The 20,065-nt window shown below is 38.2% G+C and overlaps 1 long non-coding RNA gene across 1 annotated transcript in view; it reads right to left on the reverse strand.

Annotated features, from left to right (window-relative positions):
* Positions 1-20,065, reverse strand: part of LOC108176837 (uncharacterized) — a 33,271-nt gene that overhangs the window by 10,393 nt on the left and 2,813 nt on the right. The window contains exons 2-4 of the long non-coding RNA XR_016231199.1: positions 14,640-14,813; positions 14,020-14,177; positions 1,820-1,902 (exon numbers count right to left, since the gene is read on the reverse strand). This is a non-coding gene — a long non-coding RNA (uncharacterized LOC108176837). The remainder of the gene's footprint in view (positions 1-1,819; positions 1,903-14,019; positions 14,178-14,639; positions 14,814-20,065) is intronic.

A 20,065-nucleotide genomic window follows, 5' to 3' on the forward strand; every position in this document is an offset into this window, starting at 1 on the left:
GCACAGGCTCACTCGGACTTACCTCCAATGGTGGAACTAGAAATGTGCCAGGGGATTTCAACTCAATCTTATCAAGGAGACATGTACCAACGTCAGCGCACTTGGTAAAGTGATAAGTATAAGTACACAACCGATTAAAAAAGATAGGGTAAGTGTCGAAGAGATTTTACAAACAAGACCAGTGTAAGCAAATAATGAAGGATAGAATTAAAAGGGAGAGAATGATCCTGCGGGGGAGGCAGGACACACAGCAGACTCATAGAATGGCAAACGCCCAAAACAGCCCTCCGGCCTCAGAATCAACCCTTGGGACATTCAGATCTGGCTAAAAGGTCCATGAGAGTCTCACAGGCATGGAAAGCCATGACACGGTGGCAAAAACAATCTAAATGAAAGATCCTGGTGAACAAGACCCCAACGGAAGGAACAGGCCATCAAGCAGGGAGGCGCCTTTCTCCAAAGGGAGGAAGGAACCTCCACTGTGATACAACCTTGACTAAACAAGTTCAGAGTCGGTGAACTCAAGGGGCTTCCATAGCCTAGACAGCTCATAGCAAGAGTCCCGGGTGATTGCTGACGTCATAAATAAGAGTGCCAATTGTTAAATCTACAATGGGAGTCACTGGGTACAGGCTCCCCACGCAGGATCTCTGTCCTTAATGTGTTTTACTATGAAACTTAAAAACAACACTACTAGTCGAACAATACCCGATACCTTGCGCGGTTGTGTGAGTGCAGCCTGTTGAAATCCTTGCTTAGTATATACTAAGTTGATCTTCAGTATATGAAGGTAACTGAAAATGAAACTCGATGAAGGGCGGGATGGGAGAGGGAGTGGGAGAGGGGAGGGCCGCAGGAGGGAGGGAGGTTGGGGGGGGGGACCACAACAATACAAAAGTTGCACTTTGTAAATTCACATTTATTAAATAAGAAAAAGAAAAAAAAAGACTAAAAGTGACAAGACTCACAATCATCTAATTAAACACAGAAAACGCATTTGAAACGCTCTAACATTCATGACACCAGTCTGGGACTGGACACTTCCTCAGCATGTTGAAAAGCGCACATCGGTAAGGTAAGGTGCTGGGGGTATGAGCATCCACACGGCGGGAGGCTGCCCTCAGAAACAAGGCAGTGAGGGCCGCTCTCGCTGTTTCTAACCAAAGCTGTACTGGGGATTCCACGCAGTGAGGTCAGTTAGAGGGCAGCGGACGCGAAGTTAATGAGCGCTCAGCGGCGAAGCTGAAGGAGCTGTGTGCAGAGCCAGGACAGGTCGCCCAGAGCCCCGGGGCGGCCCAGGCCTCACCTCGCAGGTAAAGGAACACAGAAAGCCACAGACGAGTGTCCGCTGATTCAGAGCTGACCATGGTGAAGTCCAGGTCCGCCAGCTCCATCGCCCCCTTCTTGGGACACGGGCCACACATATGCACCGTTTCCTGTCTTCTGAGGTACCTGGCTTCCTCATCACGGAGTGCCAGAGAGCTAACAATCTAGGACCCTGTCAGCAGCACTGGCTGGCTATGACTGTGACGTCTAGGCCTTCCGCGAATACGCTGTCTAGCCAACCGCAGTCCTGATTGGACAGTTTGCCAAGACACGCAAAGCTGTAGCCAATCGGTATTGTCCATAGCCGGGGAGGCGGTCACTTGGGATTGTACCCAGTTAGTGGATTGAGGGCTCTGGAGGGGCTCAGGTTGGGACCTCCCAGTCCTGGGGCCCCTCTCTCCCGGCAACAGCAGTTCCTGTTGCCTTTATATCTCTGCAGGGATCTTGTGAGATGGAGCTCCTAATAACCTGCTTCCGGTGAGTTAAAATTTACCTGGTGTTTACTGACTTCGAGGCCTTTGTTTTTCTTCATTACTCTCAGGACATTTCTCAGGTAGATCTTTTCTTTTCTTGAAACTAAAAGACAGTAATTTAATAAATAGAACAACCAGACAACCGAGTAGCCTATTGGATCTGTTATCCTCATTAACCCGATACCTGAGAAATAGTCTTTGAATTCCTTTTTTTTTTAACAAATATTTTTGTCTATATTGGGTGAACAAGTTTCCTGTCGAGAGGGAGGGATTGGTGTTCCATCTGGTCGTTTCACATCTCCTTCCTGATCTAGCTACACAGTAATTTCTGATACTAGAGGTAGGACTCCAGCAGGAAGAAGATGTTTATGAACTGAATAGAGATGAAGAGATGGAATCAGAGAAGCTCTTATCTAATTGGTATTCTTATGAATTTGCATGCCATGTTCTGAAACTTGCAAATATTTAAAGCCCACTTTATTGAGGTTTAGATAACATATAGTAAATTGCATATATTCATAGTATTCAATTTGAAAAATTGTGCCTATGTATGACCATAGCACAATCATAAGCAAGCAGCATATGCCCTACCACTGAAAGTTTCTTCATGCATATGTTTCATTGTTTCTTCATGGCCTTGTTCACCTTGCCCTCCCCAAGATCTGCCTGTTAGGACTATAGATCATTGCATATGTAACAGGAATCATAGAAAGTATGCCACTTTGTTTTCTTTCTTTTTTCAACATTTGTGCACATATTTATTTATTTATTTGAAAGGGAGACAGAGAGAGAGACCAAGATCTTCTGTTGGCTGGCTCACTCCCCAAATGGCCACAATAGCAGAAGCTGAGCCAGGCCAAAGCAAGGAGCCAGGAACTCCATCCCAGTCTTCCTTGTGGCAACAGGAACCCAAGCATTTGAGCTATCACTTGCTGCCTCCTGGGCACACCAGAAGGAAGCTGTTTAGCTGAGACTGAAACTGGATCTCCAGCATGGGATGCAGTTGTCCCAGGCACCGCGGTGCCTGCCTCTGTCTTGGTTTTTGTAAAACATAACTCCCTTTGGTGTTCAGTTATTCATTTCTTTTACTGCTGATTACGATTTCACTTTTTGGCTATGCCATGTATTTACCCATCTTTCAGACTTCTAGATTGTTTCTAGTTTGGGGCAGTAAAAATATATCTATTATGAACATTCATGAACAAGTCTTTGTATGGACATATGTTTTCACTTCTATTTACTGCTCTTTATTACATTGCTTTTTAAACTTTGATAAAATTTAGTCGTTTATTTGTTAGTCTATACCTCGACTCTCAGTTCCATTAGCCTATTTGTCTATCTTTATACCAATTACACACTCCCTTGTTTACAACAGCATAATAAGTCTTGAAATCAAGTACTGATAGCCCTCTAACTTGGCCATCACCTGCTGCCCTGCAGTGTGCACGTTGTGGTAAGCTGGATTGGAAGCAGGGTATCCAGGACTTGAACCAGGCATTCTGATAAAGGTTTCAGGCGTCCAAGCAGTAACTTAACTATTACATCAAACACCCTTCCCCTCATTCTTTGTTTTTAAATTTTAATTTCCCATTGTCTGCTAATGGTATAGAGAAGTATATTTTATTTTTGTGTTGATTTTGTATCCAGTATTCTTGCTAGATTCATTTATTAGCTGAATAATTTTGTAGACTCCATAAGCTCTTCTAAATAGAGGATCTTCTTGTCTATAAAGATTATTTTTTCTTTTCTAATCTGGATACATTTATTCCTTCTTCTTGTGTAATTGCAATATATAGAAATTCTAATACAATACTCAGAGAATGTACAGTCCCTGTTTCATTCCTAATATTAAGGGGGAGCATTTCATCTTTTTCATTAGCCACAGATTTTTCATTGATCCAGCTTATTTCATGCAACATGATATCCTCCAGTTGTATCCATTTTTATGCCAATGATAGAATTCCATTATTTTTAATAGCTGAATAATATTCCTTTGTGTAGTATAACATATTTTCTTTTTTTTCTTTTTTTTAATTTTTATTTTTGACAGGCAGAGTGGACAGTGAGAGAGAGAGACAGAGAGAGAAAGGTCTTCCTTTGCCGTTGGTTCACCCTCCAATGGCCGCCGCTGCAGCCGGCGCACCACGCTGATCGATGGCAGGAGCCAGGATCCAGGTGCTTTTCCTGGTCTCCCATGGGGTGCAGGGCCCAAGCACCTGGGCCATCCTCCACTGCACTCCCTGGCCATAGCAGAGAGCTGGCCTGGAAGAGGGGCAACCGGGACAGAATCCGGCGCCCCAACCGGGACTAGAACCCGGTGTGCCGGCGCCGCAAGGTGGAGGATTAGCCTATTGAGCCACGGCGCCGGCAATAACATATTTTCTTTATCTGTTCATCTGATGGTGTACACTTTGGTCGATTCTAAATTTTTACTATATTGAACAGTGCTGCTATAAGCATGGTGGTGCAGATATCTCTTTGACACATGTGTTCAAGTCTTTTGGGTATATATGCAGTGGTGGGATTGTTAGATCATATGGCGAGTCCATTTTTAGTTATTTTAGAAATCTCCATTCTGTTTTCCACAATGACTGCACTGATTTATATTTCTACCAACAGTGTATAAGTGTTGTATAGCTTTTGTCTTTCAAATATTGAATAATTTTTTGACATATATTATTTATTTATAACTTAAGTGCATTGTGAAATTTGTAATCCCATTCTGTTATGTGATTTAAATCTTTGAAAATTCTTTCATTTTGTTTTATGGCCCAGAATATGTTCTATCTTAGTAAATGTTCTGGGTACATGTAAAAAGAATAAATAAATGAATAAAATTCATATTAAATAAATATAATTGATTAATAATTGTGCCCAAGTCTTCCTTATTACTGATTTTTCTGATTATTTCTTCTATCATTTATTGGGTGAGGTATACTGAATTTTAAACTATAACTTGGGGCTGGCGCTGTGGTGCAGCAGGTTAACGCCCTAGCCTACAGTGCTGGCATCCCATATGGATGCCAGTTAGAGTCCCAGCTTCTCCACTTCCTATCCATCTCTCTGCTTTGGCCTGGGAAAGCAGTGGAGAATGGCCAAAATCCTTGGGCCCCTGCACCCGTATGGGAAATCCAGAAGAAGTTCCTGGCTCCTGGCTTCAGACTGGTACAGCTCTGGCCGTTGTGGCCAATTGGGGAGTGAACCATCAGATGGAAGACCTCTCTCTCTCTCTCTGCCTCTCTTCCCTCTGTGTAACTCTGACTTTCAAATAAATAAATAAATCTTAAAAAATAAACTATAACTGTATTTTTATATTTCTCCTTATAGTTCTTTCTGGTTTCTCCTCACATGTTTTGAAGCTCATTATTATAACAGGAATCCTCATTTAACATTCTTAAGTTTTCTGGATAATATGACCTCATTACTATTATAAAATGACATATATATTAGTGTATACTGTATGTCCTGTTATGAAAACATGTTATATGTCATCTATAAAACTGTGTCTGGTAATTTAATTTTTATGGTAGATTCTATATTGCATTATAATGTTAGTATAACCACCCCAGCTTTCTATAGTGTTAAAATATCATTTCATGCTTTTCTTTGTAATTTACTTGTGTTCTGACAATTAAAATACATTTCGTTTAGGTAGCATCTAACTCAGTTTTCCACTTTTAATCTAATTTGATCATCTTTACCTTTTAATTGGGACAGTTAGACGATTTACATTTAATGTAACAGTTGATATGGTTCAGTTTAAGTCTGTTATCTTGATATTTGATGGTTTATTATATGTCTTTGTGTTCTTTCATCCATTTTCTCTCCATTTCTTACTTTGTGACCTATTTGGTTCTTTTAAGGTTCTGTTTTATTTATCTTGATGGTGTATTAGCTATGATTCTTTGTTATTTTATAGTTGCTTTAAAATCCACAGAAGACAAGTTTAGCATAATGGGTTAAGGGCTGCCTGCAGCGCTAGCTTCCCATATGGACAACCTGGGTTCCCAACTGCTCCACTTCTGATCCAGCTCCCTGCTAATGGGCCTGGGAAAGCAATGGAAGATGGCCTAAGTGCTTGGGCCACTGTACCCACCTGGGAGACCCAGAAGAAGCTCCTGGCTCATGGCTTCAGCCTGGCCCAGCCTCAGCTGTTCTGGCCATTTGGGAGTTGAACCAGCAGATGGAAGACCTGTGTCTGTCTCTCCTCTCTCTCTCTCTGTCTCTCTCTCTCTCTCTATAACTCTGCTTTTCAAATAAGTAAAATAAATCACTAAAAAAGGATTTATAGTACATAGCACCTATACTTATGACAGTTTACCTTTAAGTGATAATTTTCACAAGAAATATAAAAAGTTTTAAATTATATATTTCCATTTTATCTGCAGACATATATATGTATACATATACATATATATATATAAAAAAACTCAAAATGTCTTGCTTTTTGCTAAATGACAATTGTCTTTTTAAAATTGAAACATTTTATTTTGAGATACTTTTTGGTTCACATGTCAGCTTTTTTGTGACCTGTGTATTTTTAAAATTTTTATTACTGAATTTTTTTTACATTTTTCAAAAAGCTTTATTTTTTAACTTTTATTTAATAAATATAAATTTCCAAAGTAAAACTTTTGGATTATAGCGACTCCCCCCCTCCCCATAACAACCCTCCCAGTCGCAACCATCCCATCTCCCACTCCCTCTCTCATCCCATTCTTCATCAGATTCATTTTCAATTATCTTTATATACAGAAGATCAATTTAGTATATATTAAGTAAAAGATTTCAACAGTTTGCACCCACACAGAAACACAAAGTGTAAAGTATATTTGAGTACTAGTTATACTGTTAATTCACACAGTACAATACTTTAAGGACAGAGATCCTACATGGGGAGTAAGTGCACAGTGACTCCTGTTGTTGATTTAACAATTGGCCGGCGCCATGGCTCAATAGGCTAATCCTCTACCTGTGGCACCAGCACACCAGGTTCTAGTCCCGGTCGGGGTGCTGGATTCTGTCTCGGTTGCCCCTCTTCCAGGCCATCTCTCTGCTGTGGCCCGGGAGTGCAGTGGAGGATGGCCTAAGTGCTTGGGCCCTGCACCCACATGGGAGACCAGGAAAAGCACCTGGCTCCTGGCTTCGGATCAGCGTGATGCGCCAGCCGCAGCACGCCTGCCGCAGCGGCCATTGGAGGGTGAACCAATGGCAAAAGGAAGACCTTTCTCTCTGTCTCTCTCTCTCTCACTGTCCACTCTGCCTGTCAAAATAAATATATAAATGAATAAATAATAAAAAAACAATTGACACTCTTGTTGATGATGTCAGCAATCACCCGAGGCTCTTGTCATGAGCTGCCAGGGCTATGGAAGCCTCTTGAGTTCGCCAACTCCGATCTTAACCTGAATATAACCCTACTATACAACCCAGCCATCCCATTCCTTGTAATTTACCCAAAGGAAATTAAATTGACAATTAAAAGAGCTGTCTGCACCTCAATGTTTATTGCAGCTCAATTCACAATAGCTAAGACCTGGAATCAACCTAAATGCCCATCAACAGAAGACTGGATAAAGAAATCATGGGATATGTACTATATAGAATACTATACAGCAATTAACAAAATGAAATCTGGTCATTTGAAACAAAATGGAGGAATCTGGAAAACATTATGCTGAGTGAAATAAGCCAGTCTCAAAGGGACAAATATCATATGTTCTCCCTGATCGGTGACAACTAACCGAGCACCAAAAAGGAAACCTGTTGAAGTGAAATGGACACTATGAGTAACAATGACTTGATCAGTCCTTGTCCTGACTGTCTAGGAACAACTTACTGCTTTATTCCTTTTAGTATTTTTTTGTTGTTCTACTTAATACCATTGGTTGAACTCTTTAATTAATACACAATTATTCTTAGGTGTTTAAATTCAACTGAAAAATGATCCCTGTTAAATATAAGAGTGGGAATAAGAGAGGGAGGAGATGTGCAGTTCAAAACATGCTCAATCGGACTTACCCCTAATGGTAGAGTTAGAAACATGCCAGGGGATCCCAATTCAATCCCATCTAGGTGGCATGTACCAATGCCATCTCACTAGTCAAAGTGATCAATTTCAGTTCATAATTGATCATAATGATAGGATTAAGTGTCAAAGGGATAACATAAACAAGACTAGTGTCTGCTAATACTTACTGATGTAATTAAAAAGGAAAGAACAATCCAGCATGGGAAGTGGGATACACAGCAGACTGATTGAATGGCAGATGTCCGAAACAGCACTCTGACCTCAGAATCAGCCCTTAAGGCATTCAGATCTGGCTAAAAAGCCCATGAGAGTATTTCAGGCATGGAAAGCCAAGACACTCTGGACAGAAAAAAAAAATGACCTAAATGAATGATCTCCCCGAGTGAGATTCTAGTGGATAAAATGGACCATGGACCATTAAAAAAGGTGGTACCTTTCTCTGAAGGAAGGAGAGAACTTCCACTTTGACTATGGCTTTGTCTAAATAAGATCCAAGTTGAAAAAGCTTTATTTCTTTGAAAGGCAGTTACAGAGAGAGAGAGAAGGAAAGAGAGAGAACCTCCATTCTCTGGTTCACTCCCCAAATGACTGCAACAGCTATAACTGTATTGATCTGAAGCTCAGAGGCAAGAGCTTTGTCCAGGTCTCCTACGTGGGTACAGGGGCCACGTGCTTAGCCCATCTTCTACTGCTTTCCCAAGCACATTATCAAGGAACTGGATCAGAAGTGGGCCAGCCAGAACTTGAAATAGTGCCCGTATGGGATGCCGGTGTCACAAGTGTCAATTATACCTGCTATGCCACAGTTCCAGCCCCTACATTTTTTAAAAATTTATATAAGGTAAATATGTTTCATATATTTTACATACACAGCTTTGGGAGCATATTGATACTTCCCAGCCTACCCTCCCTCCCACCCACACTCCTACACTCCCTCCTCCTTCATGTTCTACTATTTTAATTTTTGCAATGACATACTTTTCAATTAATTTTATACTCATAAGACTTAAAAAGTAATGTTGAGAGAGCCTGTGCATACCTCACTGAAAATCTTCCTATGATAACATCTAGTAAAACTTGAGTATCACATCCAGGATATTGACCTTGATATAGAAAGAGACAGAGTCCTCCAATCACCATGCAGATTCCTCTTTGTCTTGCAGTAATCACTCATGACCTCTCCACTCTCTGCTAAATTCCTGGAAACCATAAATCTGATGGCCATTTCTGACCTCTTGTCCTCTGAAGAATATTATGTAAATAAAATCATACAGTTTGTAATCATTTGAAAGTTGTTTTGTTCACACAGGTTACTTCTCTGGAGGTTTTTCCAGGTTGTTGTGTTTATCACTAGTTTGTTCATCTTATCAGTGAATGACAGGATAAGAATCTCATCATGTATTGAACTATTCAGTCATTGAAAGACATATAGGGGACTGGTGCTGTTGCATAATGGGTAAAGCTAAAGCCTGCAGTGCCGGCATCCCATATGGGCACTGGTTCGAGTCCTGGCTGCTCCACTTCCAATCCAGTTCTCTCCTGTGGCCTGGCAATGCAGTGGAAGACGGCCCAAGTCCTTGGGCCCATACACTGGCATGGGAGACCCAGAAGAAGCTCTTGGCTCCTGGCTTCAGATCGGTGCAGCTCTGACCATTGTGGCCAAATTGAGGAGTGAACCAGTGAATGGACATCCTTTCTCTCTCTCTCTCTTTCACTCTCTCTGCCTCTCCTCTCTCTGTGTAGCTCTGACTTTCAAATAAATGAATAAATATTTTTTAAAAAAAGAAACCTATAGTATATTCAGCTTTTCGCTCATTAATTATAATGCTCCAAAATTAGTCATGTGAAGTTTTTATGTTAGTCTTTATTTTGCTGAGATACACATCTAGGAGCACAGCTGCGAGGTTTCATGGCATTTGGAATCAAGTTTGTTTGTTTTTTTTTGTTTTGTTTTGTTTTGTTTTTGGAAACTGCCAAACTCTTTTCCAGCATAACTGTTGATATTTCACATACCAATCCATCATCAATGATCCAATTTCTTAGCATCTTCACCAGTATTTTATGTTTGTCATATGGTTTATGTTTGTCATTTTTATAGATGTGTAGTAAATTACATTAGGTTTTAATTTGAATTTCTTTTTTTATATATATTTTATTTTATTTATTTATTTTGACAGAGTGGACATTGAGAGAGAGAGAGACAGAGAGAAAGGTCTTCCCTTGCCATTGGTTCACCCTTCAATGGCTGCCGCAGCCGGCGCACTGCAGCCGGTGCACCACGCTGATCCGAAGCCAGGAGCCAGGTCTTCTCCTGGTCTCCCATGGGGTGCAGGGCCCAAGCACCTGGGCCATCCTCCACTGCACTCCCGGGCCACAGCAGAGAGCTGGCCTGGAAGAGGGGCAACCGGGACAGAATCCGGTGCCCTGACCAGGACTAGAATGATGTTTAACATCTTTTCAAGTGATTATTTGACATGTCTAAATTATTCTATCTTCATATATTTTGTCCATTTTCTAATTGTATTTTTTATTATTTTTAATTGTTGAGTATTGAGATTCCTTAACATAATTGAATTCATAACACATTTTAAGTTAAATTTAGTCTAAGATGTAAAACTTAGTTCTAGTGGGTTTTTTTTTTTTTTTTTGGGAATTTGTTGTATTTACTTAAAAGACAGATTTCATGTACTTCACATATATGATTTTTTCATTTCTTTAGTTTTTTGCATTCCATATTAAGTACCACATATCAGAGAAAACATATGATATTTGTTTTATGGGGTATGGGCTTATTTCACTAAGCACAATGGTTTCCAGTTGTATCCATTTTGTTGCGAAAGACAAGATTTCATTCTTTTTTATTTCTGAGTAGCATTCCACAGTGTGTCTATACCCCATTTTCTTTATCAAATCCTTGGTTGTTGGACATATGGCTTGACTGATTAACTGGATTGTTTCACTGTTGTGGTGCTTGAATTCTTTATAGATCTCAGATGTTAATCCTATATCAATTGCAGAGTTTGCAATTATTTTCTCCCATTCTTTGATTGCCTGTTCACTTTGTTAAGTATTTCCTTTGCTGTTCAGTAGCTTTTTAGCTTGATGTAATCCCATTTCTCTATTTTTACTTTTACTGTCTGTGCATCTGGGATCTTTTCCAAGAAGTCTTTGCTTCTGCCAGTGTCTCTCAGAGTCTCTCTGATGCTTTCCTCCTGTAATTTGATGGTATCAAGTCATAGATTTAGACCTTTGATGCACTGTGAGTTGATTTTTGTATATGATGTAAAGTAGGCGTCTGTTTAATGGGCATGCATAGGTCCAATTTTCCAAGCAGCTTTTGTTGAAGAGACTGTTCTTTCTCCAGTGTTTGATTTTGGCTCATTTGTCAAATATTAGTTGCTTGTACCAACTAATTAATTTCTGTGTTTTCTATTCTGTTCCATTGGTCTTTTAATATTTTTTTTTTTTGGAAAGGCAGAGTTAGACAGTGAAAGAGAGAGACAGAGAGAAAGGTCTTCCTTCTGTTGGTTCACCCCCAAAATGGATGCTATGGCTGGCAGGTTGCAGCTGGCGTGCTGTGCCGATCTGAAACCAGGAGTCAGGTGCTTCCTCCTGGTCTCCCATATGGGTGCAGGGCCCAAGCACTTGGGTCATCCTCCACTGCCTTCCTGGGCCACAGCAGAGAGCTGGACGGGAAGAGGAGCAACTGGGACAGAATCTGGCACCCCAACTGGGACTAGAACCTGGGGTGTTGACGCTGCAGGTGGAGGATTAGCCAAGTGAGCCTGGCACCGGCCGTGATAACATATTTTAAATACAAAATATGTATAGTATTTGTATTCTGAAAACTATATAATTTCATTAAAAGAAATTAACAAAGACCTAAACAAATGGAGAAACATATTGTGTTCATGGATTAGAAGAAAGATCTCAATTCTCCCCAAAAAGGATATACAGGTTGAACTAAGGAACTAAGTTCTTTTTTGCTTTTTACTGGTTAAACTTTTTATTCAGCGAAGTATTAAGCCTTTTTATTGTAATGTAAATTTAAAATACTTAATGAAGTTCTTGTGAGATTAAATGAGTTAATGAGTTTAGAACATGAAGTGCTATAGTTGCATACAATTAAATAGCCCTTAGTGAAGCATAGTTAGTATGTAACAATATTAATTGTTAGTGATATTGTTTTGTCTGAATAATTTTCATGTTCAGAGATATGCTGGAAAGAAAATATTCATCTTTTCTTAAATCTTTATAGAAAACACTGTATTAATATTTGTCTCAGTTGAGATGATCTTGAAATGAGTTTAAATTTGGAAAATTCTTTTTAAAAGTATTTATTTATTGAAAGGCAGATTTGCAGAGAGAGGGGAAGAGAGATAGTAACTTTTGCTCCTCTCTCTATTTTGAATTATATTGTCATATTTTTGGTAAAATGATTACTGACTAGAGTTGGGTTAGGCTGAAGCTGGGAGCCAGGAGCTTCTTCCAGGTCTCCCATGTGGATACAGAAGCCCAAAGACTTGGGCTATCCTCTGTTGGTTTCCCACGTGTATCAGCAGGGATCTGGAGCAGAAATGGAGCAACAGGAGCAAGAACCAGTGCCCATATGCAACGCTGGCTCTGCTAGCCATGGCTTAAATCAGCTGAGCCACAGCTCCAGACCCTGGAAAATTCTAAAGATTAACTAAGAGTTATTCCTTAATGGTCTTCTGCATTAGATTGAGTAATGAGAGAAAACAAATGAAGAATCATTGTTTAAAAATCTAAAAATTTGATCAGCTCTGTGATGATGTTTAGATATACATCCAGAAGTGAAATACAGTTATCCAATGATTACCGAAAAAAATAAACTAATATTAGTTTATCTAAATGTTAATGTACACATGTTGTATATTTAGTCACGACTTTTTTGCAGAATTTCTTAAGATCAAGGATATACTGCAGAAACAAAGTCATATACAATTATGAATAATTATTTACATATGGGTTATTCAAAAATTTAAAGAAAAGGGTGAAATACCAACTTTTCAATAAATTATTTAGAAAATATATTTGTGATTTCACTTATAACTAAAACATATATTCCAAATTTAAGCAAGAGGCTGAACTGTAAAGCAGTAAAAATCTCTCTCTTCAAGGGTTTATAATAAAAGTATAAAACCCTAGTAATTCAAAAGACAGTAAAGTTATTTAAGGTTCAGTGAGTGTGATACAAAAATTACTCTCAAAAATCTTCTTAAAGCCATCACCAAATTATTTCATGTCACAGAATATATGACATTAAAATTTCTCTTAAACTATCTGAAGTTGAGATGGAAAACAAGAGAAGCCAGAAAATAAAAATCAAACTTGATTTTCTTCACCCTTGCTTTTCCTTTCAGTTGAAAGTGTTTATGTCACTGGACTTCATGGGTAAGTGGGGTTGCCCCAAATCAGTACAGATACAAAATAAATGTGTGCCCTTGAAAATATAGGTAAGACTAATATCCTTTTCTCATACTTAGTAACATATTTCATTTATATAGTATCTAGTATTTCTGTTCAAACTTCTTTCCAAACATCTAATTTATTCATTTATTCCACAAATATATATTAGAAATTACCTGTGTCTCAGGTACTTCCTAGGAGCCAAAGGGGCAACAGTGAAGAAGGCTAATTAGTCTTTTGCTCTCAAAGATATTATACTCTGGAGAGACAGGAAGACCATACAAAACAAAGGCATAATATAAAAGGCTACTCTAATACATGCTGTGGCCACAGGAGCACTAGTCATAGGCAGGAACAAGTAATGGAGAATGACTAGGGCATTGCTTTACATGGGAGAAACAGAGAAGCAACAGCTGAGTCACAGTTTCTATTTGATTTAAATTATATGTTTTTTACTATCAAAGAAATAGATGGACACATTTGATTTGTTTTTGTAGATTTTCCAAAATAACTATATTGACTCTCCTTCCTGAAGTGATAGGTTCACTGAATTCAGAGTTGAGGCTGTAACTGAGCTTTTATAGATACTTAATGCAAAAGTTACTATTTTGAACTATACTTTCATATTTTTGGTAAAATTATTACTACAATCAGCATTGTTTTGTGTATAAGGAAGCATGCAAAGGAAAATGCATGTAAATGTTTGGGACACTAAGTAAATTTACATAATTATTTCTACCATATAATTTATTTTCTTACCAGTTGTTGTTTTCCATTTTTGCATTAGTGACCAGACAAATGAAGTAAATTTTCATTGCCACCTGATGCTTTCCAGAAAGTTGATCACAAATAGACCTCTTGATTGCCATACAGTGCCCTTCCCTTGGGGAGTCTTTAGGGATCATTCCCACATGGCTCTGGAAATTGCATTCAGAGGAAAATGACAATTATACTCACAAGTCCTAGAGTCAGGGTGCATATCACGGCACGCCTGGGGAGGAACTCTCGGAAGAGAGATCAAGCGAACATCTGGGAAGGTGACACACACACACACACACACACACACACAAGGGGGGGGGTATTTCTGAATAAGTCCTTTTGCTGATGCTGAGGGTGGAATTCACTAGCAGATGCATGAAACAATTTCATTGATGCCTTTGGTGGTTGCTAGATCACAGTCAACGGGTGACAAGAAGGGGTACTTGGGGTGGAAACCAGCATTAAAACCAGTGAAACTGTTTGTTTGCCTGGGCAGGGTGTGCACAGCCTATTATTTGAGGCTTCAAGAAAATAAGGAGTTTTAAAAATTTACACTATGTGCTTGTTTCATTTTCTCTCCTGAATAAAAAGGTAGGATAGGCCCATTGTGCCTCAGTTACCTGTTTCCTCTACCACATAGTGTTGAAGTTGGAAAGAGTCAAGATAATGAACATGGAGGTCCTCAGAAGATAGCTTGTTGCAGATAGGCTGATTGACTGCCAAGGCACTCCAAAGTATCATCTTCTTTATATTCTGAATTCATGATTATATCTGTGCATTGGTAATGGTGATATCTTACATAGAAGAAAACAACAATCACACTCAGAAACAATGCTTAATCAGAATTTCTATTACTAATTATAACCATAAGAAGAGAAGTCGTATACAAAGAATTAATAAGAATTAATTAACTCAGCTTTAAGATGTTCAATTCAGCTCCTTCTCATACACCTAAACCTCCTTCCACAGCCTTACCCATCTCATTTGATTGTCATTGGTTCTTTATAATTAAAGCCAGAAACCTTGGACTCACCTCTGACTTCCCTGTTTCTCTATAAACCCTCACAATCAGCCTACATTAAATCTTGTTTACTCCACAGTCAAAGCACATCTAGAATTTGAAGAGTTCTTCATCATCTTCCTGTGACTGTAGTACTCCGAACCATTATCTCCTCCTGCCTGGATTATTACAGTAACCTACTAAGAATTCTTATCATTTCCTCCCTTGTTCTGTATTATTCCATTCTCCACACAGCACCCTGAGGGATCCTAAAAGTTCCCTTTGCTTAAAATTCACTGCTTCCCACTCAAGTTAGTGTGATTCAAAATCTATAACAAGCTAATGATCCTTGTTGCCTCCCTTTCATTTTCAATAATTCCTTCAGATTTTGTACCCTTATCTTGCATGTTAAAAATAGAAATTACTGGCATCTACTATTTTTTATGCATTACACATTAAGCTCCCTAGGGCAGGATTACAATCTGTTTTGTTCATGGTTGCTTTCCCATTATGCAGACCAGTGACTGGTACATTGTAGAAATCCAACTCAGCGAACAAATGAATTCATTCAGTCAAGCTAAGTATATTCTTTCAAGGGAGGTGGATACCAGAGCTATTAGATTGTAGGGTAACATAGACTCAAAAGAAGAGCAGTTACTTGAACCTTCCATGTTGTAACAGTCCAGGGCTTGCATTTCATGAAGATATGTGTATAAACTTTACAGTTAAGCTGACTGTGTGTTTAAACCTTTATTTTCCTGATAGTGACTCCTTGAATTTATTTTATCTTTGCTTCTCAAATTTTAATTACATAAGTAATACATTAATGCATTAGTCTTCTAAAATATTGACAATATTAGATTTAAAGATTTTGATCTCCGTCCTTCCCTTTCTCCTTTCTTCACTGAGTTCTGTGTGTATTTTTCTAGCAGAAGACAGGAATAACTTTATATTTCCAAGTTTGTATACAGAAAATATATAAAAATTTTGGTGCATGCTTCTAGGTTAATATATAAATACCATGGCGTGAATATTATATTGCATTTTTCCGTTTTTACTGAAGTACTTCTTCCATTTCACAATGCAAAATAGTTTGGGTGCAATTTATTCCTTACAGCTGCCATACATTATTCCATCAAATGAACAAAATAGGCTCAACTGTTTTCTCATTTTTGTAATTTCTGCCTGTTTTAGTTTTCCAATTTTGGGCAAGCTAGGCTTCATTGAACACCTTAATACGGTTCCAAATGCATACATGCATTTGCTTTTTCCATCTTAGATTCTTAAAATTAGAATTACTGATCCATAGTTTATACCTTTTCAGTGTTAACAGATACATTGTTATCAGATTCTTGCTTTATTGTCTCATTAGTAATGAAAGAAAACAGTATTTCTTCACAATTTGGCAATGTATTATTGATATAATGTATTATTTTTCATTTATATTCTAGTTTTATGGGTAGTAAAGTAATATACTATTGTTTTTAAAAACAAAATACTGGGGCTGGTGTTGTGGTGTGGTAGGTTAAGCTGCCACTTGTGACAATGGCATCAGAGTGCTTATTCGAGTCCCAGCTACTTTGCTTCTGATACAACTACTTGCTAATATACCTGGCAGGGCAATGGAAAATTCAAAAGTGTTTGGTCCCCTGCCACCCATGTGGGACATCAGAATGTAGTTCCTGGCTCTGGACTTTGGCCTGGCCCAGACCCGGCTGTTGCACTCACTTGGGGAGTATGGAAGATACTCTTTCTCTCTTATATATATATGCACATACATATATATATATATACATATATATATTCTCTCATATATCTATATTCCTCTCTCTCTCTCTCTCTCTCTCTCTCTATATATATATATATATATATACATACACTCGTCCCTCTCTCCTTCCTTCCTCCTTCCTGTTCCTTCTCTCTCCATCTCTCTTTCACCTTTATTTCTTTATTTTTTTAAAAAAATATTTATTTTATTTATTTGAAAGAGCTACAGAGAGAGAGAGAGGCAGAGAAAGAGAGAGGTCTTCCATCCGCTGGTTCACTCCTCAATTGGCCTCAATGGCCAGAGCTGCGCCAATGGGAAGCCAGGAGCCAGAAGCTTCTTCCGGATCTCCCATGTTGGGGCGCAGCCCAAGGACTTGGACCATCTTCTACTGCTTTCTCAGGCCATAGCAGAGAGCTGGATCAGAAGTGGAGCAGCCGGGTCTCAAACTGGCAACCATATGGGATGCTGGTGCTTCAGGCCAGGGCGTTAACCCACTGCACCACAGCGCCAGTCCTCACCTTGTCTTTCAAATAAATAAATGAATTTTTAAAAACCCGCAAACTTCTATGATTATTACTGAGCATTAATTTTCATAAATGTATAGATCATTTGAATTTCATTTTCTACAAGCTAATTTCCACAGGCTTTGCTGATTTTTTCCTTTTTCTTTCACTTTTTTCCTCTTTTTCACACAATTGTATAGATAGATAATGCTTCATGATTTGCAGTATAACTTACAAGATTGTCTTTCCTACTTTTATCAAAATATTTAAATTTTGATGTCAAATTTATCAACCTTTTATTTTGATACATGCATATGTGGTAAAATCGATTTTACAATGAAAAGGAATGGTGCTGGGGCTAATGTTGTGGTGCAGCAAGCTAAGCTGCTGCCTGTAATGCTGGCATCCCATACTGAAGCACTGATTAGAGACTCAGCTGCTGCAATTCAGCTTCCTGGGAAGGCAGTGGAGGATGGCCCCTGTCACCCACGTGGGATACCCTGACAGAGTTCAGAGCCAGCCTCAGCCAAAGATATGTCCTGTTCATTCTCTCTCTCTCTCTTTCTCTCTCTCTCTCTCATTCTGCCATTCAAATAGATAAGTAAATCTTTTAAAATGATGATTAAAAAGCAGGAGAGTGATAAAGTCAAGTAGGAACATACAGATATGAAATGTTATTGCAATGTTGATGAATTCAGGAGTTCTCTTTAATGTCTAGTAGATATTAAATATTTCATAGTATTTATTTAAATTATTTCATATTTATTTAATTTTATTTCATATTTACTTAATTTTATTTAAAAGGTAGAGAGAGAGAAAGAGATCGATAGAGTGATATCCCACCTGCTCATTCACTTCCTGAAACAACCAGGGCTCAGAACAAAGCCAGGAGCCAAGGACTCAATTCAGATCTCTGTTAGGGATGGCAGATAATCAGGTACTTGAACCATCACCTGCTGCTTTTTCCCAGGTTAGACTTCAGCAGGAAGCTAGATCAGAAGTGGAGGTGGGACTCCAACCCTCAGATATGGGATGCAAGCCTCCCAAGCAACAGCCTAACCGCTGCTCTAAATATCCACCCCAATAGCATTTTTTAAACTTGATATTTTCAAACTCTCCATTATCTTACTCATTTCACGTTTTCAAGCACCGTTTAATCCTCACTGCCTTCTTTCTGTATCCTGATGCCATTATTAGGGTAATGTCTTCTTGTTTTTGCCTCATTGTCTCTTATATGACAAATCTTTGTCTATATGGCCTTTTGTATAAATGTACTCTCAACAGTGCTTTTCATTCAACTCTGTTAGTTCCAGAAAAATACAGTCAGTTCTTTATATCCGTGGTTTCCACACCCATGGAGTTAACAAACCACAGATGAAAAATATTCAAGAAAAAATATTGCATCTGTATTCTACATGTACATTTTCCCTTGTTGTTATTCTCTAAACAGTACAGTGTAACAACTATTTTCCCAGCATTTATATTGTACTACATACTATAAGGAATCTAGAGTTGATTTAAAATATTTGTGTAAGTTCTATGTTAGTACTATACCATTATATATATAAGACTTGAATAGTCACAGATTTGGTATCTGCAGGGATCCTGGAATAAATCTCTCATGGCTACTGAGAGATACTGTATGTTTTTGTTTCACTTCTTGTGATTTCCTTTAGCAGTTGATTGTTGAAAGGGGAGGTACAGAAGTGATGGTAGTGAATTGCTGCAGTAAAAAAGATTTTGAATGGCAATCAAGTACGTTATTTTGTGTGTTAGGAGTATTTGACATAGGTGAAAAGATCAGTTCTTATCCTTCGAAGGTTTGTATTTCCACCTATATAAAATGAGTCCTGTCTTCCCATTTCAGTTTCATCCACTTATTAACTTCCTAGGAATTTTATGTGTGACTTTTGCTCTGCACTCTGTCTCTTAAATCAGTTTCCTTAAGGCAAAATAAATGTCCTTAGATTGTAATCTCTTGAAGGACAAAGGGCACACTTTGTAGTTTTCCTTTCTTCAGCACTCAGGACAGCTTCGGATGAGGGGTGATTTTCTTTAATTCTGTTTTTTCAGAGTAAATTTCTCTCATCCTTTTACTGTGATATGCTCAAATATCAAGACCTTTATTTTACTGGAAAATATTCTGAACAAGCAGTGCTTTTAAGCCTCATTGCTGCCTAATCAATTTAATACTGACATAGCTTGTAAGGCTGTCAGGAAAAGACTTTATGAACATCAAAAAGCTTTATTCAATATTTATTAACCATATTGTATTGGGATTCCCATAGAGTTATTTAGCTATCAAACTGTTCAAACAATAATATTCATATGATTTTAAAAATCAAAGACTCAATATAAGAGAAATTCATACACTCTTCTTTTTAAGAAGTACCTAACAAATAAAATGACTTTTATGTCTTTGGATCTGATCCATCTAAAAAAATCAGCACATGTTTCTTGTGTGTTCCAGCTTATGACTTACTCAGTTATGAAAAATATTCTTTCTAATTTAATAGAAGCAATTGCTACTAATAAAAAGGTATGCTCTTTTATGGAAAGAAATCTATGTATAATCAATTTCCGTAATAAAACAATATATGAGAAGGATCTTAGGAAATGTATCAAAGAGATTAATACTTTTTTCTTTCTTGCATTATTTATTTCTGTTTTAAAAAGTTTCCTCAATACCTATTCTCCACCTCACCTACTGGGCCTTAAAATAAGTAAGTGTTACTAAATGAACTAAAAATCCATCTAAATATATTTTACTCATCA

Source organism: Oryctolagus cuniculus, chromosome 3 (genome assembly GCF_051225735.1).
Source record: "Oryctolagus cuniculus isolate XC-2025 breed Fujian yellow rabbit chromosome 3, ASM5122573v1, whole genome shotgun sequence".
Classification (NCBI taxonomy): Eukaryota; Metazoa; Chordata; class Mammalia; order Lagomorpha; family Leporidae; genus Oryctolagus; species Oryctolagus cuniculus.